This window comes from Neltuma alba, unplaced genomic scaffold, assembly GCF_004799145.2.
Source record: "Neltuma alba isolate B1F8T4 unplaced genomic scaffold, ASM479914v2 tig00000984_pilon, whole genome shotgun sequence".
In the NCBI taxonomy this organism is placed as follows: domain Eukaryota; kingdom Viridiplantae; phylum Streptophyta; class Magnoliopsida; order Fabales; family Fabaceae; genus Neltuma; species Neltuma alba.
In genome coordinates, this window is record NW_021632283.1 from 180338 (window position 1) to 206995 (window position 26658).

Consider the following 26658-nt stretch of genomic DNA (forward strand, 5'->3'; position numbering starts at 1 on the left):
TGACTTTTGACTAGGTCAAAGCTAAGCGTTTCTCATGTAGGAATCCATGATGATCTCAGGTCAAAGGGCATAGTGACGTGGTTTGTATATGAGAGAAGCTTATGACTTAACCCATGCAGCTCTCTCATAACGGGTCGGTCCAACACCTTGTACTCTTACATGTGCCTATGACTTTAATTTATATCTCTATATATCTTTAAAGTCATACTGGTCTTATTTCATCTTTGCTCCCATATAGATGACCGACCAGGGACATTTAGGATAAACCATGAGTTATCCAAGGATAGTTACCACAGAAAACATGCAAATAATATGATAACGTAATTGATAAATTCATAAATTAACAATGTTCAAAACATAATGATTGGCCCCTAGGGCACAATTTCCAACATCGGGTTCAAAAATCCATAAAAAACGCTGATTTTCAGATTTTTACTGTTCATCGGGTAAAAATCCAGTTTTTTGGCCCAACTTCAAACATTCATAACTTAATCTAGAAAAATCAAAATGGAGTAGTTCAAAATTCTATAAAAAGCTCTTTGAATCCTCTTTCAAGAAAAATATTATGAACCAATTCCATTGGAAAAAGCATCAGGTTTTTGTGAAATTCACCTCTGTCTATTTGGCAAAAATCCTTTTCCTATATTCTAAACCTTAACTTTGAAAAATCATTAAAAATTGTGTAGCTGGCCATTTTTAATGTGCTACCTATTGATTTGAAGCTGAGGACGTGAACTTTAAGTATACCAAATTCTGTGTAGGAATTCGCTTGGTAACTTAATAAAACATGGCTCTAAACTAACATCCTGCTTAGATATTACACTGTCCAGCTGAATATTTACATAACCAAAAGTCCATGAATTTTTATGGTGTGACACTATAATTTAGCCTCCAATCTACAGCTTGCTCTTGGGAGTTTCAAGCCCTAAAATGTTAGATTATATTTGGGGGATGAGATTTTAAGAAATCCCAGTAGCAAGATCAATCAATCAAAACATTAACATGCATCAATTACAAGCATTTCAACCTTTTGCTATTAATAGGGAACTACTTTACCTCATACATGTAGCACTCTAACATGCAATAGCCAAGGCACATTGAAGAGAGCCTTTCGTCGTTCGCTTTGGGGTGCTCACTCAAAAATAATTCCAAGCTATACAGTATAATGCAAACTCGGGTCGTTTCACGCTTGGGAGCCTAAATTAATTACCTAGGTTAGACTAAATGCCATGCAAAGTAATGAAAAGGGGTTTTTGGGTTTCTTAACATTTAAATGAAATGTGCCTAAACTGAATGCAATGAAAACAAGCCTAAGATACTATGTTTTTGGAGTTTTTAAGATAATAATGATGTAATGGAAATGAATGATAGGAAATCTCTTGAAAATGGTTTTGATGCAATCATACTTCATTTAAATATGGGAGTTTCACAAATCATTAGGTTTTCTTAATAAGAACCTCATTAACTCAATGAGTCCAAAGCTTTCATTAATGAACTCATTAATGAAAACTTTGTTTAGCTTCCCTGATGTGTAAATTTGGAATGATCATGCAATTGGCTTAATGTAACACACAATCAACTCAGTACCTAAACACAACCATGCAAGATAGGAGAGAATAATGAGAGTTACAATAAGCATATATACAACTACATATATTTAAGTACAATGTTCAACATCAATCAATCCAAATTACAAAAGCTAATCAGTAACCACTGATTACAAAATTAATCAAAGCATCTAACTAAGACTTTACAACTCCTAAACCTAGGAAATCATAAATGCCTAGCTAAAAACTAAAGATTAAAACTAAAAATCCCCTTTGAAGCCTGGAAACTCATGCTACTCCACCATCTTTAAGAGTTGAAAAGCTTAGCTCATCATAGCCTTGGAATCAGCTCCAACTAGAGGTAAATCTTCAGCCATAATGGTCAGGAGATGAAAGAAATAAAAGTGGATAAAGAAGAAATGCAAGAAAATGGAAGATGAAGGAGATGGAGATGGAGGATTAGGGTTCTGTGGGAAAGATGAGAAGAGATGATGGAGGTGGAGAGGCAAGAAGATGAGAGAATAAAGGTGTTGGAGATGATAGAATGGAGTGTTGGGTCGAAAATAGGGTTTCTAAGGGCTTGAGGGGTCAATCTGGGTCGGATCATATGAGTAGAGGGTCCATATTTGCGTTCTAGATCCGAATCTGACGTTCCTGATACGAAGAGGTTCGCCGAGGCAAACTCAAAAGTTTGTCGCGGTGAACTATTCCAGAGAGGTATTCTAGTGAGATTTTGAGAGTTTGCCCTGGCGAACCAAAAAGTTTGCCCCGATGAACTATTCTAGAATAGCCACTGATGCACATTTTCAGACTTTTTGCTACTGCACAGCATTTTCTTAGAAACTCTCATGTTGTGTAATGCTTTGGTCTTCAATCTTAGCTCTAATTTTCAAGTGTCCTACAATGAAAAGCAACAATTTGAAGCATCAATTGTCCTAGAAATCAATTGAATACAATTAATAACTAATTATGACAATTTTACCCTAAAAAAGACACTAGCTCAAAGTAAGGACTCTTAATCTAAATTAAGCACAATTATCATTAAAAGGAGCCAAAACCTATGATAAAAACCCTTAAAATGATATGAAATAACATAGAACAAATGGGTTCAATCACACATAAAGCAAGGAGTATAGCTACACAATCATCATCATCTAGTTCAACCACATAATAGCACATGAAATTGCATAGCAATCAATGCAACACTCAACATTAAGGTTAATTAAATCTTGCTACCTTAATCCAATGCTCTTTGATTTTGTTGTTCTTCTTTCTTGCTTCCACAAATACCAAACCCTATTATGGCAATCCATAAAAAGGGCAGCAAGAATCATCAACCATTCCTCATAAAAATCAACAACATAAATAAAGTAATTCCTAAACCCCTTAAAGCTTCAATATTTATTCTTGAATTTTTAGAGTTTATTTCCTTTAACCCTAAAAATTCCCTCTTGACTCCTTCCTACATGATTTTTTATGTAGATTCCAAATATTTACTTGAATTTAACAAAATAAATTTCTTTCTTTCAGTTTTAGCTTGGTCGAACCACTATGGTTTACTTTCCAAAAATTACAACTTTGATTCTATGGCTTCCAATACTTGTTCTCTAGGTTTACCTTACACTATTTTCCATTTTGAGCACAATGGAAGCCTCAAAACTTTGAAAAACTCATCCTAGGGTTTAGATCTTACCTTGACCAAAATGGGTCTCAAGTAACACAACTAAGAAAATACTCCAAAATCAACCTACAACCACTTATAACCACTAGGATTTACTATACTTTGAAGTGTTCTAGCACGATTGAACCATAAAACTTCCTCCCCTGCCCCATAAGCATTTCAGCCAGCTCTAAATGAAGAGGAAAAACCAAAAATTTCAACCATACAAAGCAATAAAACAAAGAAAGGAACATCTTAAGACAACTTACCAAGCTGGGATCTTAGTTGGAAGATCAAATATGCTTGCTTTTTGCTTGATTTCCCTTCAAGCTCTCTCTTTTTCCCTCTCTTCATGCCTTGGACGAAATATGATCTGATTTAGGGGGAGGAAAAGCTCATTAATGTTCACAAAATATCCCACCAACCATCATTAATGATTTGCCAAGTGTCAAATGCTTACTTAGTCTTAATCCTCTCTCTTAATTAACTTAAACCATAATGTAATTAAATTCCAAAGTCAAGATCCTCTCCATTGGTAGCTTGACACTTGGAAAGCTTTAAATCTTCTCCATTAGGGGCTTGACACATGGCCAAATGTGAACCATTTGAATTGCAAGACTCTAGTCTTGCTTTATCGGTGCACTTTGACTCCGAGTTTAATTTCTTTTCTATAATTACAGTGCTTTGGCCTCTGTAATTATTTTCCATCAGATCCATAAATTATTCTCCTCATTTTTATCTTCCCAAATTGCCCTCTTTGTCTCAAATTTAATTTCCCAATAATTAAATAAAAAGAAAAAATATTTTCCTTCTCTTTATTTATTTTTCCTCTTTTCAAAGGAATTGGGAAAAATCTTGGATACTTGAGGGTCTTCTTTTAATTTCATAATCTCTTATAATTTCTTGGGATATCATAGGAATTTTCTTGGGATTTTATTCTCCTTAAAAATATTTATTTGGAATTTTCTAAATAAAGAACCTTAAACTAGCTTAAATCGCCCTTAAATTCCTTTGTAATTTCTCTAAGGGCAATTTGGTCATAAAACCAATTTTATAATCCCATATAATTCTCAAGGAACATTGTTCTTATTTTTTCTTAATTTTCTAAGGCTTGAAAATATTTTTCCATAATTATTCTTGACTAATTTTCCTTAATTAGTCAAACTTTTCATAATTGGCTTGGAAAATTATAATAATTATTTTCCACCAAAATTCTTCTATTTCTCCTTGTCATTTTTGACCTTTAATTATTTAGGAATATTCCTATTCCTAAATGCCATATTACTGGATGTGACACATTATGCACCATGTAAAAATGTAACCTAAGAGGCTCACAAAACCCCAATCAACCAAAGTTGACAATTAACTAGCCTAAGGAACTAATTGCTTGGCTCCCCGGCAACGGTGCCATTTCATGAGGACCTTAGTCGTTCACCTTAGGGTTCTCAGTCAAAAATAAATCCAAGTTATGTAGTATAGTGCAAACTCGGGTCGTTTCACTTTTGGGAGCCTTTATTAATTACCTAAGCTAGACTAAATGCCATGTAATGTAATGAAAGGGGATTTGGTTTTTAAGATTTAAATGAATGGTGACTAAACTAAATGCAATCAAAACAAACCTAAGCTATTATATTTTTGGTATTTTTGGATAATGATGATGGAATGGAAATGAATGATAGAGAATCTCTTGAGAATGGTTTTGATGGCAATCATAGTTCACTTAAGATATTGGGAGTTTCATAAATCCATTAGGTTTTCTTAATAACAACCCCAATAACTCATTGAGTTCAGTGTTTAAATCAATGAACTTCATTAATGAAAACATTGTTAAGCTCCCCTAATGTGCAATTTAAGAATGATTAATGCAATTAGTTCAATGTAACCTATAATCAACTCAGTATCAAAACATGACCATGCAAGATAAGAGAGAATCAAGAGAGTTACAAGGAAACATATATGTGACTACATATATTGAAGCACAGAATTCAACATTAATTAATCCAAATTACAAATGTAAATCATTAACCAATGATTACAGTAACAATCCCAAGTTCCTAACTAAGAATTTACAACTCCTAGACCTAGAAAGCCATAAATCATAGCTAAAAATTGCAAACTGAAACTAAACTCCTCTTTGAAGTCTGGAAACTTATGCTACTCAACCATCTTCAAGATTTGATAAACCCTAGCCCTCCATAGCTTCAAGAAAAACTCCAACCAAAGTGAATCTGTCAACCATGGCAGCTGGGAGTGGAAGGAAATGAGATGGAGTGAAGGAAAAGTGAAGGAAATGGATGAGGAAAAAGATGGAGGTGGAAAGGCAAGAAGATGAGAGAATAGATAAAATGGAGTTCTCTCTCAAAAATAGGGTTTCTAAGGGTTTTAGGGGGCCATCTGGGTCGGATCATATGAGTAAAGGGTCAATTTTTGCGTTTTGGATTTGAATATGATGTTACTGATACGAGAGAGTTTGCCGCAGCAAACTTAAAAGTTCGCTGCGGTGAACTATTCCAATGAAGAATTTTAGTGAAATGTTGAGAGTTTACCACGGTGACCTCAAAAGTTTGCCCCAGCGAACTATTCCAGAATAGTTACTGATGCACATTTTCAGACTTTTTGCCACAGTACAATATTTTCTTGGAAACTCTCATGTTGTGTAATGCTTTGGTCTTCAATCTTGGCTCTAATTCTCAAGTGTCCTACAATAAAAGCAACAATTTGAAGCATCAATTGTCCTAGAAATTAATTGAATACAATTAATAACCAATTATGATAATTTTACCCTAAAAAAGACACTAGCTCAAAGTAAGGACTCTTAATCTAAATTAAGCACAATTATCATCAAAAGGAGCCAAAATCTATGATAAATACCCTTAAAATGATATGAAATAACATAGAACAATTGGGTTCAATCACTATCACTCTTGGAAGTGGGAAGCAAGTAAAGTTTAATGAAGAGGAGGATGAGGCTGTTGATGAGTAGATCGCTTGTGATGAGCTGCCATCATCACCTCAAGAGTTCAAGAAGTCTGAAAGCTCCAAGGAGATGAAATTGTGACAGAAGGAGTCTACTACCAAGCATGATGGCAAAGGGAATACAAAGGAATCTAAACCAAGCAAGCATGGAGCCTTGAGCAAAGAAGGTAAGGAGGTAAACATCAATGAACTACCTTTTCCTCATTCTTACTTGAAAAATGTAAAAATGGGTAATAAAAGGCAAGATCATGAGTTGCTTGAGACTTTTAGGAAGGTAGAAGTGAACATACCCTTGCTTGACCTGATTAAAAAGATTCCTAAATATGCAAAAGTTCTAAAAGAGTTGTGTACACAAAAGTGGAGATTTAAACTATCACACCTTACTTATATAATACCTTAGCATTCATTTAGAACCATTCCAAACCACTTTGGATGGTCTTAAGCTTAAAAATTTCAATTTGGACGTTAATTTTCGGAAAATTACTATTCACTTTCCAGTTTTCAGATTACAGGTCCAACTTTGAAAAACCATAACTAATTCTAGAAAAATTGTATGGAGGTGTTCCAAAATTCTACAGAAAGCTCTTTCAATGCTCTTTAAGAGAAAAATATTCAACTGAACTCATCCTCACTGAAAACGTACAGTTTATTGGATTAAGATTACTATTTGTTTGGTAAAATCTGGACTCTCCAGATCTGCGCCTTAACTTTGAAAACTCATATCTCTTTGTATACACATCCAAATGAGGTGATTTACCACTCATTTTGAAGCTTGGGATGTGCACTATAAGTCTGATAAATCTCGTGATTTAACTCATTCATTTGATAGGTCAAACTGAAGCTTGAAACTAACTGCTCCATGACCTACGTTTTATCCCTTAATATCTCCTTACTTTAATTCTTTTTATTTCTTTGACATATATAACATGGCCTTAATCTTTCTCGTTCATACTCATATACTTTCATTCATGCCATAAACATCCTAAGCACATACATTGAATTGATGGCATTCATAACATAATTTACAGCATAGGAGAATTATACATTGAAGATTCATATCAATCATTTGCATTAATAATTCTCCACTTCTTCTCCTTGCTTCTCATGCCATTAGTGCCCATCATTGATTGACCTAAATGGTTGGTTAGGGAGGGGGTGAGATTCAGGGGAATCTCAGTAGCAAACAATACCACATAATCATGCTAGATGGATGCTAATGCACTACACGCAACTTGTTTATTCTCTTGTTCATTAGTGACTTACTAGCATACTCAAAGCTAACTTCTTGATGCATGGCCATGGAGACATAATCTACTCATCATGAATAGCAATTACAATAGCTAAAACATGTCACAATAACATTCAATAACATGTACACAGCAACACACAAGCATACAACATCAAGCAATGACAATAGGTAAGTTCACTACCTTGCACCTCAAGCCTTTCTCTTACTTTTCCTTTGACTCCCTTGACTTTCCAACCATGTTAGCTTTCGGTCAACATCATCAAACATCCTCTTGGATGTTCCAAAAGTCCTAAACATAGTCATAATGATCATACAATCTATTAGGACCACTAGATTACATAAAGTTCAAAGCTTGCTCTCTTAAACCTCAACCCTTTCTCTTAGTCTTAGGGTTTTCTTTCTAACTTTTCTAACATAAATCTCATCATTTTCCCATCCTTATGATCCATTTCTTGTCAATTAGAACCACTTTAGATGGCCTTAGATTCAAGAAGATCAAATCTAGAAATTTTGGTTCGCGGGTACTGTTCACGCAGAATCTCCAAAATTTTTTGTTAAACTTTGAAAATTCATAATTAAATCTAGAAAAATCCAAATTGAGTGCTTCCAAGTCTCACTGAAATATAATTAAGTTAAATTTAAATAATAAATAATTTCAGAAACCAATTCTACGCCGAACAGTACCAGAATTGTACGGAACTCGACAATCTCCCAAAAGTTCAACACTGTTTCCAGATTTCAAACCCTAACTTTGAAAAATCACCATAAATCGTACACATATCCAAATGGAGTGTTCTACCCATAGATTTAAAGCTCACAAAGTTACTTTAAGAATACAAAATTTGAGAATCAGATACACACAGTGACTAATTCGAAATAGGCATCAAATCAGCACGTAATTCTTCCAATTTCCACATAGATCCACTTGAAACAACCTCTAATCAATGTGTTCTAACTAGATCTAACATCAAAATCATCCTCCCCTAAGCTTATGTCAATTCGGCCAGCACCTCCTCTTAGGGGATCTCACATTTTTTTAACCATAAAACCAAAGATTCAAAGCAATAAACAAGAGGGAACAACTTACTAACCTCAGATCTAAACTCGGTTGATCAAAGTAGGTGTCTTCCTCTTGATTTAAGCTTCAAGAATCAAAATTGCAAGAGTTTCCCCTTATGTTCATCAGTTTGGCCAAAATGGGGGGGAGGGAGAGTGCCTATTTATAGCCAAAAAGTTGGCTTGAATGGACCAAAATGCCCTTGGTAGCTAGAAGAAGGAGTAAGGGCAATTTTAGAAGTTCAAGTGGACTTTTGCATCATCATTGCATCACCTTATTACATCATGCTTACCTAATTCTTCTAGAGGGTGCCAAGTGTCATAAAAGTGATGGAGGAAAAGGGAGATCAAATCCTAGCCATTGGATCAAACTTGTTTCATAAGCTTCCTCCGAATTTACTTGGCCCACGTTTCTCCAGCTTTCTTTATGGCCTTCCGGGGTTCAGAAAATTCTTCTGTCTACTCCATAAATTCCCCTTCATCCTAGAGAATACCTATGAATTTTCTCAGGCCATAACACTTCCTTTAAGCCTTGTATAAAAATTGTTTACTAAAATACCCTTTTATCGGCAAAACCGGCTCTTTAATTTATTAAAGCCACTCCACTGGCCTTTTGGTTGCGGGACTAATTTTATAAATTAGTACAACTTCCAACTATTTAATCTTGTTTTTGTATACATTTTTGAGGTCTCTTGCTATTTTAAATAATTACCTCAAACGGTATACTTTTTACTGGTCACAACCTCATAAATTCCATTTAAGCTGCCTCGGGGGTATTTTTGTCATTTCTTTTCACAGAAGAGTCTTAGAATATTATATCCCATTTTTTGGGATTTTTCTTAAAATTTTCTGTATACTCTTCCATTTTTACCCTTGCTAATCATAACTTTCAGAATTTACAGTTTAGTCCCTGCTTGGACTTAACTTCATATAATCCTCTCTTTGAGGCTTTTAGCTTAACCCTTGGCCTGTTTCCACTCTCTTTTCTCTTTCTAGGCCCTCGAGACTTTACTGGAGTCTCTGACCTTGATTATATTGAAGCCCCTGAAAAACTTTTATTTTGCAGTTTAGTCCCTGAAACTGCTTTTACTTCCTTTCTCATCTTTGAAACTTCTACTCAAAAGGAGTCTGGTAGCCTATCCAATTCAGACTACTTTTGATGCTTCTAGGCCCAAAAGTCTAGATGTTACAAGATTTAAACCTAATGAAAGAGTCCAATTGCCCTCTAATATGTATGCCTTGTTTAAACCCTAAATCCCAGTAAAATGCCAAGACCCTAGATCTTTCACTATCCCTTGCACTATAGGAAAAGTCAATATAGGGGGAGCCCCGCTAGATCTAGGAGTAGCAATTAATGTCATGCCTAAGTCCGTTTACACTTCACTAGGAGTCAAGATTCTTAAGTCTACTACTGTTGTACTCCAACTAGCTGATAAGACTATTAGGTATCCTGAGGGCATTATTGAGGATATTTTGGTCCAAGTTAAGGATTTGGTTTTTCCTGCTGATTTTTATGTGCTTGACATGTCTTCTGAGCTTGTAAATGACACCATACTAAGCCTTGGTCGACCTTTCTTAAGGACTGCTAATGCCATGATTAGCATGAAAGAGGGCACTATTATAATGGAAGTGGGTGATAATAAGGTTTCTTTTAACATGTATAAAGTAATGAAACATCCTTATAAGGACTATTCACTTTTGGGTGTTAACATGATAGACATTGCTGTTGAGGATGCTTGCTCTGAAATGGAATTGCAAAATGATTCTTTTTACTCTAACCTTTACTCTACTGATTCTATTGATAAAGATGAATTTGTTTCTTCTTTTTCATCTCTTTATTCATCTCTTTGTACTTGTTCATGTGGTGGTGACATGACATGTCTTGACTGTACTATAGTTAATTGCATGCTTCCCATCTTGCATACATTCTCTATATCATCGACTGATTCAAATTCAAAATGTGATTCTTCTATTATCAATGATGATTGTTACACCTTACTATCATATCATCTTAGGGTTCAATTGAAACATCTTAGACCATATTGGATGATCTTGGGCTCAATTCTATCTCAAAAATGCTAATTTTCGGATTTTCACTGTTCATTGGGTAAAAATCCAGTTTTATGGCCCAACTTCAAAAATTCATAACTTAATCTAGAAAACTCAAAATGGAGTGGTTCAAAATTCTATATAAGCTATTTGAATGCTCTTTCAGGAAAAAAATAATCTTGTAAACCAATTCTATTGGAAAAAGTGTCAGGTTTTTGTGAAAGTCACCTCTATCTATTAGGCAAAAACCCTTTTTCCAGATTCTGAACCTTAACTTTGAAAAATCATTAAAAATCGTGTAGTCATCCATTTATAACATGTTGCATATCAAAATGAATCTTAGAATGTGATCTACAAACATGCTAAATTTTGTAATTAAACGCATTCAGGAACTTAATCAAAACATCACATAAAGGTGGCAGTGTCAGTGAATTTACAGCACTGCCCAGCATAATATTACATAACCCAAAAGTCCACGAATTTTTATGGTATGATACCATAATTTTAACCTTCAATATGTAGCTTGCCCTTGGATGTTTTAGGTCCTAAAATGTTAGATTGCATTTGGGGAATGAGATTTCATTGAAATCCCAATAGCAAATTAACCAACTATATCATCAACAAGCATCATCATCATGCATAACTACATTAACTACTATTGGTGAACTAGCATGCTTATCATTTGACAAACTCAATCATGCAAAGGCCAAAGCAAGAAAGTGCAAAGAGCAGCCACATCACAATCAAGAAAGTTCATCCACATAATAGCAATTAATCATGCAATAATCAATAATGCCAAGTTAATGTTAGTAGTTAGGTTCAACTTGCTACCTTGCTCCAAAAGCTTGAGTTTTCTTTGTTTCTCTTCTTCTCCTTCACAAATATCAAACCCTAGCATGGAACTCCACCAAAAAGGACAGCAAGAGTCATTAACAAACCAAGTAAAAGCAAGAACACAACTTAAACATAACTCTTGCTCTTTAAAGCTTCCACCTTTGTTTTTCATTTATGACCTTTGGTTTTCCATAACCCTAAAATTGCTTCTTGACTTATTCCCACCTGATTTTTCATGTAGATTCCAAATATGTGCTTAGATTTGAGAAAATAAAATTCCTCCTTTCAGTTCACTCTTGACCGAATCGAAGAGGTCCTTTAACCAAAAGTTACAACTTTGATTTTTTAATGCTTCTAACACTTGTTCTTTAGGTTTATCCTACACTATTTTTCATTTTGAGCACAATGGAAGCATTAAAACATTGAAAAACACATCCTAAGGTCCATTTACTACCTTGACCAAACTGGTCCATATGATACACAACCAAGAAAACACTTCAAAAATCAACTCACAACTACTGGTAACTACTAGGATCTATCATGCTTTGAAGTGTTTTAGCAAGTGTGATCAACAAAATTTCTTTCCCTACCATATATACCTTTCATCCAGCACCCAAAGAAGAGAGGAAATAGAAATTTTCAACCATACAAAGAAAGAAAACAAGACAAGGATCCATTTAGAACCAAGAACTAACCTTGAATCCTTGGTTGTATGATCAAGTTGGTAGCTTTTCCCTTATTTTCCCTTTGAACTCTCTCTTTTCTCTCTTGGTTCGCTCTTGGCCGAAACAAAGTCTGAATATTAGGGGGAGATGAGCTTTTTTAATGAGCCAAAATATCCCAACCACCTCATAAATGAAATTCCAAGTTTCATTACCCTCTTTAATCTTACTTTCTCTTTCATAATTAACTGAATCCAAATGAAATTAATTACCAAAAGTCAAAATCCTCTCTATTTGAGGAATGACACTTGGCAAGTTCAAATCCTCTCTATTAGGGGCTTGACACATGGCTAATTGTGAACCATTTGAATTGCAAGACTCTAGTCTTGCTTTACCGGTGCACTTTGACTCCGAGTTTAACTTCGTTTCTATAATTACAGTATTTTAGCCTCTATAATTATTTTCTGTCAGATCCCTAATTTATTCTCCTTATTTTTATCTTCCCAAATTACCCTCTTTGTCTCAAAATTAATTTCCCAATAATTAAATAAAAAGGAAAACTAATTTCCTTCTCTTTAGGGTTTTTCCACTTTCCAAAGGTATTGGGAAAAATCTTGGATACTTGAGGGTCTTCATTTAATTCCATAATCTCTTATAATTCCTTGGGATATCATAGAAATTTTTTTAGAATTTTATTCCCCTTAAAAATATTTTTTTGGAATTTTCCAAATAAAATCCCTTAAATTGGCCTAAATCACCCTTAAATTCTTTTGTAATTTCTCTAAGGGTAATTTGATCATAAAACCAATTTTATAATCTCATATAATTCTCAAAGGATATTATCCTTATTTTTTCTTAATTTTCTAAGGCTTGAAAACATTATTGCATAATTATATTTGACCAATTTTCCTTAATTAGTCAAATTTCCATAATTGGCTTAGAAAATCATAATAATTATTTTCCACCAAAATTCTTCTATTCCTCCTTATCATTTTTGGCTCTTAATTATTTAGGAATATTTCTTATTCCTAATTACCATAGTACTGGATGTGACATTTCTCTCCTTAAATAAATTTCGTCCTAGAAATTTAAAGCATACCTTAATGGAAAGTTCAGGGTAGTTTTCCTTCAGCTCGGTCTCCATCTCCCATGTAGCTTCTTCAGAGGAAAGACCCTTCCAGACCACCTTAACTAGCAGAATCGGCTTGCTCCTCAGCTGCTTGATCTTTTGATCAATGATTCGCTCTCGTCTAACCTCAAAAGACAGGTTGTCTTGGATGGTATTTCTTCAGTTGGGAGACGTGGAAGACATCATGAATCTGACTTAATTTCAGGGGAAGAGCCAACTTGTAGGCTACTGGTCTAGCTTTGGACAAAATCCGAAATGGTCTAGCATACTTCGGACTTAGCTTCTTAGTCCTCAGGGTTTGACCAACTCCCGTTGTTGGTGACACTTTAAGGAAAACATGATCACCAACTTCAAACTCTAATGGTCTCCTTCTTCTATCTGCATAGCTCTTCTGTCTACTCTGACTGTTAAAAGTCATTGCTGAATAACTTTAATCTGTCGGGAAGTCTAATCTACTATATCTGGACCAAGGATGCTTCTTTCACTAAGCTCTGTCCAACATAAGGGAGATCTACATTTTCTCCCATAGAGTGCCTCATATGGTGCCATTTGAATACTTGAATGGAAACTGTTATTGTAGGCAAATTTGACTAACGGTAAGTATGTATCCCAATTACCATCAAAATCCAAAACGCAAGCGCGTAACATATCCTCCAATGTCTGAATCATTTGTTCCCTCTACTTATCTATCTGGGGATGGTAGGCTGTGTTGAATCTGAGAGTAGTGTCCATTTCTTTCTATAGGGACCTCCAAAACTTAGAAGTAAATCTTGGATCTCAGTCCGAAACAATACTGCTTGGGACACCATGCAGCCTAACAACCTCCTTGATGTAAAGCCTCGCTAACTTTTCATGATACATCTTTGTTATTCCTGGATGAACAGTATATTTGCTCTTATAGGCTTCTGCTAGTATCTTTTCTCTAAGGTTGGCTACTTGGGAAACGTAGGTTCTTCCTTTAAACTTCAATATCCCCTCCTCTGAAATTTCAAAGTTCTCAGTCTCGCCTCTAGACAATTTCCCTTTGAAAATTTTTGCTAGCCAATCCTGTGACTGTGCTTCTCTGATTTGCTCCTCGAGTAGAGCTGTAAATTGGGTTCTACCTTCATTTCCTTCTACTAACTGCATCTGATATAGAGGACCCCAATCTCTGAAATCCTCTACTAGCTTCTACTCCTTAATTATTAGTGATGCTACCTGTATTGCCTTTCTGCTCAAGGCATCCGCAACTACGTTCACTTTGCCTGGATGATACTTAATCTGGAAATCGTAGTCTTTAAGCAAGTCCATCCATCTTCGTTGTCTCATATTCAACTCTTTTTTATCATGGAGGTACTTGAGGCTCTTGTGGTTACAAAACAATTCTATTGTTGCTCCGTACAAATAATGTCTTCATATCTTCAATGCATAAACTATCGCTGCCAATTCCAGGTTGTGGATCGGGTAATTCTCCTTATGAGATTTCAACTGGTGTGAAGCATATGCTACTACCCACCCTTGCTGCATAAGCACACATCCCAATCCCGACTTGCTAGCATCTGTATAAACCACATAGGGTTGTGAAGGAGCAAGGAGTATAAGTACGGGAGTAGAGGTGAGCTTGCTCTTTATCTCCTGAAAACTAGCCTCACTCTTCTCGTCCCACAAGAAGGGCTGGTTCTTCCTGGTTAACTTGGTTAGCGAAAGAGCAATTCAAGAAAAGTCCTGAATGAATCTTCTATAATACCTCACTAATCTAAGGAAACTTCTAATCTCAGTCACTGTCTTGGGTCTCTCCCAATTGAGTACTATCTCAATCTTACTGGGGTCGATAGCTACTCCCTCTCAGGAAATCACATGGTCGAGAAATCAGACTTCCTCTAGCCAAAACTCACACTTACTAAGTTTGGCCACCAGCTGCTTCTCTTGTAGGGTATTTAGGACAATTCTCAAATGCGTCTTATGTTCTTCAGGAGACTTGGAGTATACCAGGATATCATCAATAAACACTACCATGAATTGATCTAGGTAAGGGCGAAAGATCCTATTCATGTAGTCCATGAATATCGCAGGTGCATTCGTCAATCCGAACGACATCACTAAGAACTCATAGTGCCTATAGCGAGTTCTAAACGCAGTCTTAGGGACATCATTAGGTTTAATCTTGAGTTGGTGGTAGCCAGATCTTAAATCAATCTTAAAGAACACACTGACACCAACTAACTGGTCTAATAGATCATCTATCCTAGGGAGCAGATACTTGTTCTTGACTGTGACTTTATTCAACTCCCTGTAGTCTACGCACAGTCTTAGACTACTGTCTTTTTTCTTAACAAATAACACTGGAGCACCCCATGGCGATACACCTGGTCTAATAAAACCTTTCTCAAGTAATTCCTCTATCTGCCTTTTAAGTTTTGCCATTTCATTTGGAGCCATTCTATAAGGGGCCTTAGAAATTGGTCCTGCTCCAGGTATGATGTCAATCGTGAATTCCACTTCTCTATCTGGGGGTAGTCCTATGACCTCTGTCGGAAACACTTTCGGAAACTCCTTAACAACTGGGATTTCTTCTATCCCCTCTTCTACCTCTACTTGCATCGAGAAGAAAGTAAGGAATCCTTGACAACCTTTTCGTAGGCATTTGCTCGCTTGGACTTCTGTTAAGAAATTCAATCTAACCTCCGGATTCAACTCTAAATCTCTCGAAGGTAAGATTAGGGTTTTGTTCTTACAGTCCATTAAGATATTGTGGGATGATAACCAATTTAGTCCAATCACCACAGGAAGGGCATACATATTAAGTCTATAACAGTACAACAGTGCTCATAACAAACTATGTAGTTCAAGCATGCATCAGATGTAATTACCCTATTCTGTGTTGGTGTGGACACATGTATATCATACGGCAATGTATTCATAATCAAGCCAAGTCTCTTAACACAGGCATACGAGATAAAAGAATGACTAACACCCGAATCAAACATTGCAATCACTGGGGAGTTGTTAATCATGATCGTACCTTGGATCATCTCCAGGGACTTCCGGGCTTCTTCCCCTGTGGTCGTGCCTTTTCAGTGTTCTGTGGGCATTCTCTCGAGAAATGTCCAGGTTTGCCACAGGTGTAGCAAACGTTCTGTCTAGCCATACATGGTTTGTCACCATGATTCTTACCACACTTCATACACTCCTTGCCCTTCGGTGGCTTACTGCCTTTCTTATTCTTGTGGTTGTTCTATGGTTACTTTCTCTTCTTACTTGCATTAGATGAGGTGCCATCCTGACCTCCCTTCTCTTCTCTAGGAGCAGTCTTGACTATCAGATGATGGTTTAAGCTGCTTTATGTGATTTGGCAAGCCTTGACCGCCTTATTGAACTGCTCGAATTGTCTGGGAGCAATCATCTCCCTCAAGGACTGCCTTAGTCCTCGAACTATCTTCTCTGTCGTCCACCTCTTGTCATCTCAGTAGCAGAGATAACTTGAGTAATTAGAGAGATGGATTAACTTAGCTAGGTACTCATCAAATGGCTCATCATCTCTCTGCTTTAGGGTCAGGAATTCTGCTTCCCTTTCGTCTCGGGCGGATCTTGGAAAATACTTCTCATAGAACTGCTCCAAGAACACTTCCCAAGTCACCTCGTGTTCCGAGCATCCAGAAGAATTTCAGTATTCTTCCACCAGTAATCAGTGTCTTTCTCTAGCTTATATATCGCCATCTGGCCTTTTCACTTTGATGAGCAGTCTAATACTTGAAGATCTTCTCTAGACGGTTAGTCCAATTTTCTGCCGCTTGAACATTAAATGTTCCATAAAATGATGGTGGGTTGTGTTTACAAAAGTGAGTCATCCACTGCTGGATGCTATCAGGGTTTGCTGCTGGCATTACTGGTCTAGGCAATTGTCCTGATGCTTATATTGCAGAGACTTCTTCCTCTGGCTGCCTCCTGTCAAGGTTAGCCATTGCCGCTGTTATTGCTATGGCTATCGTTGCATCCCTCTCTTGTTCCTGGCGAGCTTGTGCCGCCCTCATCTCCTCGATGGTGTTCTACTACTGCTCAAGACATTCCAAAATTATTTGCAATGGATCGAGAGGGACCCTTCAATCTTAAACTAAGGGTCTCTCTGGTAAAGAGTTTCATCGGGTTCTAACCATCGTGTTTAACTAACCGGATAGCATAATAAGGAACAAGAAGTAAATATCATGCTCAGATTTCATTTAACAAAAGAGGCATACATCATCCAATATTTAAGCATCAGGAATCAACAATGCAGTTCAAAGCATACATACACCAAGCACTGCCAGCCTAACCTACTATGGCTAGCTGCACCAAAATACATCCTATGTTAGTAATAGGAGGGTCCTAGTCATCTACAGAAAGTGAACAATAACAAAGCCCTCGAGGCTTTGGATCCAGTCCTCCACATCATCTCCAAGTATGTAGTTCAGGCAGATGATCTCATAGGTCCAGAATGGAGTGTTGGGTAGGACCTCTACCATCTCACATAACCAATCAAAAGGTTCCAGGTAAGGGTTGCCTGGTCCATGGGCTTGGTACAGCTGTCTCACACCCTGGAGGTAGTCTAGGTGTACTCTCAGGTCTGCGTCCACATCCCTCCTGATGTGACGCCCTAGGAACCTCAGCCGGTCACTCAACTGACCTACACTGCGGATCTCATGACTAGGCAGAGCAGGGGTAGGTACGACTGGTACTGTAGGTGCTACAGGTGTTACAGAAGCTGGGGGTATAACTGGTCTGGTACTAGGTCCGAGAATGTTGCATGGATGTACAACAGGGGTAGCAAGCTGTCTAATGGACTAAATGTAAAGGCCTAGGTCTAATGGTTCTTGGTATAGGCTGGTTACAGGATCTATCAGGTCACCGGGTCTGGGAAGGTATAGTAATTGTTCTGCAGTGATCCCTAGTAGCTCAGGATAGCACTCGGCACAATCATTTGAGCTCACTGACAAATGGCCTAGGCTGGTATCTCCTATAGTCCATTCCACCGGATCTTCTTCTTCGGTGAGATCAATAACGTTAAGATCCCAATCATTGACTGGTGGCTTAGATCTAGGATCCCAGTCTATGGTGTTTTCCATCCTGATTCCTGTAAAGACATGTCAGTTTCTTCCTATCTAACCCCAAAATCTAATGAATAACTTAAGCAGAGCGTTCTATCTTATGCGAGAACCTCCGCTTTGATACCAAAAATGTTACACCTTAATATCGTATCATCTTAGGATTCAATTAAAATCATCTTAGACCACATTGGATGGTCTTGGGCTCAATTCTATCTCAAAAATGCTAATTTGTGGATTTTTACTGTTCATTGGGTAAAAATCCAGTTTTTTGGCCCTATTTCAAAAATTCATAACTTAATCTAAAAAAATTGAAATGGAGTGGTTCAAAATTATATAAAAAGATATTTGAATGCTCTTTTAGGGAAAAATAGTCTTGTGAATCAATTCCATTGGAAAAAGCATCCAGGTTTTTGTGAAAGTTACCTCTGTCTATTAGGCAAAAACCCTTTTTCTAGATTCTGAACCTTAACTTTGAAAAATCATTAAAAATCTTGTAGTTGGCCATTTTTAATGTGTTAGCTATCAAAATGAAGATTAGAACGTGATCTATAAACATGCTAAATTTCATAATTAAAAGTACTCGAGAACTTAATCAAAACATCATGTAAAAGTTGCGGTGTCGGTGAATTTACAACACTGCCCAGCATAATATTACATAACCCAAAAGTCACGAATTTTTATGGTATGATACCATAATTTTAACCTAAAATCTGTAGCTGTTTGAGTTAGTGTTGTTGGATACTTTTTAACCTTTTCAGTGTTTTTGTTACTTTGCACTTACCTTGTTTGATGCTGTTTTAACTGCTTGGCTACTGATGGCCTTCTTACTTTGCTGTTATCTTTACAATTGCATTGATCCCTTACTCTATTTTCACTTATCCTTTTTGTTTTGCTTGCAACCTGTCACTCTTCTCCCTCCTCTTTGTGAATTCGATGTGTTGTGCTTCAATTTAAAATTGGACTTCACAACTTCTGTTTTACTCGTTGATTGGTTTGCATGTATTAGTTTAAACATTGAGGACAATGTCATGTTTAAGTGTGGGGGAGGGATCTCCATTTTGGATTTCAGTAAATGCTTCATCATGCATCTATTTTGACTCCTTAAGTGCTTTAGAACTAATCAATTGTGTGCATTTTTGAAGTTATTGGAGTTAATTTCCAGGGAAGTTTAAAAATTGCATTGCATTCTGTCTTTCTGTAAACTTTTAGTTTCATCGCAGCGAAGTGCCTCTTTCTCATCCATTTCACTTCTTGGCCATACTTTGCTGTGCCAACTTATGGTTTCACTACGACAAAGAAGGTTTGTTGCCAGGTTTTCCATATTGGCCACATTTCGTTGCAGTGAAGGCCCAAAGAAAAAAATAGATATTTTATAAAAACCTAAATGCTTTACAAGTTCATTTTCTCTCTTTAGTAATTCTTCCTGTTTAGATTCTTAATACTCCCATATTTTTAAAAATTATTAGAAAATTCAAATTATACTTGTGCTTTTAGAAAACTGTCCATGCTTTTAAATGATGGTTGAACTTAGACTAGTCATTCCCCACTGTTGTTGACAAAGAGTAAACAAGGTTACGTTTTGAAAATAGGATTATGTATTTTTAAACCTTGAGATTGATTAATCGAGATACCAGCCTTGTTGGAAGGATATTTGGGTGATAAGTCTCATTATTTACATACATTTCTAGCCCTAAACACATACTTTTGCGATCTATATTTACATACTTTGGGCATAATTAGGTTCCATTGTGTATAAGAGTTGGTGAGAAGAATTATGAGGTTTTGCAGGTGTTTTTACATATTTTTATTTGATTTTATTTGTGTGTACTTTTGATCCCTGCTTTGGCATGAATTTCAGGAAGTTTCAGTAGCATTTTCGCCATTCTGTCTAAGGCGCCACGGCTGATTTGGGAAGGCGCCACGGCGGATTTCCAAGGTACTCTCGGTGAAAAGCGCCGCGGCGGATGGACTAAGGCGCCACGGCGGACGGAGGTTTTCATGAAGCTCAGGATCATTAATCAAAACGACGCCGTACAGGACAGGAGCCGCGGCGGATTGACTGAGGCGCCGCGGCGGATGACCGAAATTTCCAGATTTAAAAGCTGAAGTCGCGCGCTTCAACAGGAGAGCAGATTTTCAGTTACCCATTCTCCCTCCAACGCGATCTTCTTGCTTTCTCCGCCCTCTCTCATTTCTCTCTTCCATTTTCGTCCAATTCCATCAATTTCCACCGATCAACCATGGATCTTTCATCAATTCTTGTTGTTTCTACCCTAATCCAGAGTATGAGTAGCTGAATTTCCAAGTTCTTCTAGCAATGAAGCTGACCTGAGTTCATGGAGCAAAACAGGGAGTCATTTCAGATCTATTTTCTACCTTCTATTCTAAGAGTCATTTGTTTCAGTTGAACAATTGTGATTAGAATGAAGATTGAGTGATTAGATTTATGTTTCTTGGAATTTAGATCTGATTGAACATTCAGATGTGAGTTGTGTCCTTTAGTTCAGTTGAATAGAGGATTCTCTGTTGATTTGTAAATCCAATTCGTTTTACTTGGACTGTTGTTCTGTAAATCTGAATTTTGGTTGAATATATTGATGATTCACAGTTGTGGTCATTCTTAGAGAATTGCAACTTGCTTCTCAAGTGTTCTTGCCAATTGATTTTCCTTCTCATAGATCAAAATAATGAATCTAGTAAGATAATTGTTTCTGATCTATGTTAAGAGAGATTTGAGCAGTAGCTGAATCTACCATTTAATTGACACTAAGAGACTCCAAATTATAAGATTGAACAAGGAAGGTTGGATAAATTGCTAGGGGAACTACTATCTCTCATCTGAATCTCATTTGCAATTTACCTTTCATTAGATTTGTTTCTTGTTTTGATTTCTCTTTTTCTGAACTAAAGCTCTCATCTTGGTAATTTGATAATTAATAGTGAATTGTTAAGAATTGAAATACAACTTAAGGCTCCTTGTGAAGAATGACCTAGGTAGTGCCTCACTTGCTGCATTTTCCCTAGTAAAACTTTGATTACCTAGCGACAAGGTTTATCAAATTGGCGCCGTTGCCGGGGAACCTTACTTGTTGAGGTTCTGAGCAATTCACTGGTGTGCCAAGAAAATTCTTATGTTTGAAAACACAAAACTTCAGAAAAAGTAGCTTTAGTGTTTTTGAGTTGTGCTGCATGTTCACTTTTGTGCTTTGTTGTTAAGTAGTTTCCCTTTTTGCTGTGTTTTAAATTCATTCCATAGGTTGTCAAGGAGTTAACACAATTGAGTAGGGTGTGAATTGTTTGAATCCTTGCTGTAGCAACCTTTTCCCTTTTAATTGTTCTTCCATTTAACCTAATGATGGTTGGTTGTTTTTATGCTTTTGAGATATTTTTCTTGTTGACAAACTAATACCATTGTGTTAAGGGGTTCAATTTGCAGGAGTGAAGGTGTGAACAGTGTCAGAAGCTGCTGCAGAATTCGTCCATCTGGTTTATCAGTACCAGGCGCCGCGGCGGATAGCATCAGGCGCCGCAGCGGATTTCACAGAATCAATCCTGCAAAAAGAGCCGCGGCGGATTGCACCAGAGGCCGCGGCGGATTTCACCTGATCCCTTCTTAGCTTTTTGTTCTCTCTTTGACTTCTGTCTTTTGTCTAATTGCTTTTTCACATTTATTTTATTAGTCTATTCTAGTGTTCTTTAGTTGCATGTCCCAGGATAAAGGTCTTTTACCTTTTGATTGGGAAATCAATAGAACTCTTAGGCAAATCAAGAAAACCAAACAAATAGCTGAGTCTAGTAAGCAACCTATAGTGAGTGACTCTCTTCCTCAAGTTGAATCTTGTTCTTCCTCAGAATCTGAATCTACTTTAGGAGGGTTTATAGACAATCATTTTGTGATGGATCAAAATAATAACAATGCCCAAACTGAGAGAGGTGATGCTACAAATAGACCTCAAAATGAAAGGCAAGCTGAAAATGTTCTCCATAATGCTAATATTCAATTGAATAGAGATGAGGAGAATAGGAGCATTAGAGAAATTAATAACTCAAGTGTGAACTGTGATCCATGTGGTTTTTATAACTTTGAAGCTGATTTTGAACTTAAAGGTACCTTGATTAATACCTTACCAAGATTCCTTGGTCTTGCAGGGGATGATCCATATAGACACCTTCAGAATATGCATGCGGTTTGTTCCTCTATGAAGCCCCATGGTGCTCAACTGGAAGATGTGCTAAGGAGAGCTTTCCACTTCACATTAGAAGGAAATGCCAAAGAATGGTTGCAAAGCCTACCTCAGCACTTCACAACACTCACATGGGAACAACTTAAGAAGGCCTTTTTAGAGAAGTACTTTCCTGCATCAAGGACATCTAAATTGAGGAAGGCTATCTATGGAGTTCAACAAGATAGTAGAGAGACCTTGTATGAGTATTGGACAAGATTTCTAGCTATGCTTTCTAAATGTCCAAATCATCAAATCAGCAAGTCTAATCTAGTTCAATATTTCTATGAGGGCTTGCTATCTCATCACAAGAACACAATAGATGCTGCAGCCCATGGTTCACTATTTGATTTGACTCCTCACAATGCTTGGGAATTATTGGAGAAGATGGCCAACAATAATCAGCAATTCAGCACAAGGGATAACCAATCTGTCAATGAAATTTTAAGGTCAAATCCTACTAACTTAGACTCTCAATTTGCTGCCTTATCAGAAAGGATGGACAAGAGAATGACTAGGATGGAGCAACTCTTGTCAACTAAACAATGTGGTGCTATGGGAACATCTCAAGCCTTGGTAGCTCCCTCTTGTGACTCCTGTGGTTCTATGATGCATTGTACTGAATCTTGCCCTTCTCAATTTGAAGAAGTGTCAGCCATGTATCAACAAAGAGCCGGTCAATATCAGCAAAGGAACCCTTTCTCCAACACTTATAACGAAGGATGGAAGGATCATCCCAATTTTAGATGGGGAGGAGGAGAGAACAACAAGGAGAGATTCATGCAGAATAGGTTCCAGCAACGTCAACATTCAGAACAAGTTATGGTTCCTTCCCAAACTACTCAAGAAGTTGGGAATTCAAGGAATGATGACATGTCTCTCTTGTTGAAAAGCATGAACAGTATGAATGCTAATCTCAGTGCTATGGCATCTCAAATGGACAGAATTGATAAGCATACCACTGCATCTGATGCAAGAATGGCTGCTATAGAGAATAGGGTTGAACAATGGGAAACTAAGACAGCAAACTTGGCTAACTTTGTTACCCAAATTTCAGATAATTTCAGCAGTCTTCAAGCAAAAACAAGTGGAGCTTTGCCTTCCAATACTGTGATTAATCCCAAGTCATTGAATGCCATAAGTTTGAGAAGTGGAAGAAAGGTGACATTCAATGAGAATGATGAAGAATCTGACTTGGATGAAGATCATTACACTAAAGGGAATTCTACTCATGAAAAGAAACCACCAAGTGTGGAATCTGAAAGCTTAAGAGAGAAGCAACTTCTGCAAGCAAGAAAAGAAACCGGATGTAGAAGTGCAACTACTGAAGGTTGCACAACTGAAGCCGGCCCTTCAACTATGGATGATAAAGGCGTCCATGAAACACCATTGAGAGAGGACTTGGAGCAATCTTCTTCAAGAATTGCAGATCCTAACCAGGACAATGGGAAGATTGAGCAAGAGAAAGTTGAAGATCCTCACAAGAGCAATAAACCGGGAAGTCAAGGTAAGGAGGTAAGCTTGAAAGATCTACCTTTTCCTAAAGCTTTTATGTTTGGGCAGAAGGTTGCAAAAGAAAAGCAAAATAAAGAAGTTTTAGATTTCTTTAGTAAAGTAGAAATTAACATTCCTTTGCTGGATTTGTTGAAGAAAGTGCCTGAATATGCAAAATTCTTAAAAGACATTTGCACTAATAAAAGAAAGTTTAAAACTAATGAATTGGTGCAAGTTGGCCCTAATGTTTCAGCCCTTTTTAAAGCTCAATTACCTGTGAAATGCCAAGATCCAGGAGCTTTCTCCATTCCTTGTCAAATTGGTAAGTTTCATATTTCTAAAGCTTTACTAGATTTGGGTGCTGCTATCAATGTGATGCCAAGTTCTGTTTATTATGCTTTAGGAGTTGAAATCATGAAACCTACAAGTGTCTTAGTGCAACTAGCTGATAAGTCTATTAGGAATCCCAAGGGAATCTTAGAAGACATTTTGGTTCAAGTAAAAGACCTTGTATTTCCTGCTGATTTTTATGTGTTAGATATGACTAATGAGGCCATAAGTGAAAGCACATTGATTTTGGGCAGACCATTTCTAAGAACTGCCAACACCATGATTTGCATGAAGGATGGGATTATAAAAATGGAATTTGGTGGACAAGAAATTCAATTTAACATGTATGAGATGATGAAACATCCACATGAGGATTATTCTCTGTTAGGGCTTAATATGATTGATGTGTCACTTGAAAATGAGTGTGAATCTATTTTTGAGCATGATAACAATGATGATACTGAAGATTCCTTCGTCTCTTTCTCCTCCATATATTCTCCTTCATCTTCTTTTTCTTCACACCTTGATGATGTGCCTAGCATTGATTCTAAAATTGATGGCTGGCTTTCCACTTGGAGTGAATTGTCTTCAGTTTCATCCATTAAGTCTTCCATTGATGCTAATTCCACTCTGTCAAGTGATGAACAACTTGCAAAAAGATTGCTTGTAGATTTCTCAACAGCACAAGAGAGTGAATCAACTCCTATACAAGAAGGGGAAGGTGAAGGGCACAAGACTCATGATTGCAAGGCCAGCCCAAGTCTCATGGATGAACCTCCATTCAAGGAGCATGCAGCTGAACCTTCTGAACAACAGGATTTGCCTTTAAATTCTTATCACATTTTGTATTCCAATCCTGTTTACAAGTCACTTGATCTTAATTTCTTTAACCATGCAGAACTGGAACACCTCTTGGAAATCATGCGAAGTGCAGCTACTCCCAACCCTAGGAGATTAAGCATGACACCAACCAAATTTGCTGAAATATGTAGCATAGGGAGTGCACTTTTGCAATCTAATTTTACTTCTGAAATTGGAATTCCCCAAGATTATTCTGCATCTAACTTTGAGTTTTCACATGGATTTACAAATGTTTTAAATGCATTGTTGCAGGGACCAACTAAGGAGAGTTACTCACATGAGGATGAATGTACAACTGAAATTTTTGGTATTGAAGCCTTGAAGCAATCTGGAAATAATTGCACTACCTTGGAGCTCAAGAAACTGATACCCTCAGTAGTTCAACCTCCTGAATTGGAGCTTAAACCCTTACCATCAACACTGAAATATGCATTTTTAGCTGAAAATGAAAGACTCCCGGTGATAATCTCTAACTCTTTAACTGATATTGAGGAATCTCAATTACTTGCTGTTTTGAAAAGGTATAAAAGTGCAATTGGGTGGTCTTTAGCAGATATTCCTGGTATTAATGCTTCAATTTGCACTCATAGAATATTGTTAAATGAAAATGCAAAGCCCATAAGGCAACCTCAAAGAAGACTTAACCCACTCATACTTGATGTTGTTAAAAAGGAAGTAACAAAGCTGCTTAGTGCTGGTATCATATACCCTATTTCAGATAGTGAGTGGGTAAGTCCAGTTCAGGTTGTTCCTAAGAAAAGTGGGATCACTGTGGTTAGGAATGAAAAAAATGAATTAATCCCCACTAGAATCCAGAATTCTTGGCGTGTTTGCATTGATTATAGGAAACTTAATGATTCTACAAGAAAAGATCATTTTCCTCTACCCTTTATAGATCAAATGCTTGAAAGATTAGCTTGTAAATCTCACTATTGTTTCCTTGATGGTTTCAGTGGCTATTTTCAGGTTCCCATTGCACCTCAAGATCAAGAGAAGACTACATTCACTTGTCCCTTTGGCACATTTGCATATAGAAGAATGCCATTTGGACTTTGCAATGCACCGGGCACATTCCAAAGGTGTATGCTATCCATATTTAGTGATTTGCTAGAGAATGGAATTGAGGTGTTTATGGATGACTTTACCATCTATGGAAATAATTTTGATGAATGCTTAGTGAATTTGGAAAAAGCTCTATCAAAATGTGTTGAAAAGGATCTTATTCTGAATTTTGAAAAATGTCACTTTATGGTTCAACAAGGAATAGTTCTAGGTCACCTAATTTCTGAAAAGGGAATAGAGGTAGACAAAGCAAAGGTTGAAGTAATTTCCTCTCTACCCTATCCAACAAATCTTAAGGAGCTTAGATCTTTCCTAGGCCATGCTGGATTTTATAGAAGATTCATAAAAGATTTTAGTAAAGTGACTTTTCCAATGTCTAAATTGCTGCAAAAAGATGCTTCCTTTGATTTCACTGATGAGTGTAAGATGTCTTTTGATGAGATTAAATCCAGATTGACTTCTCCAC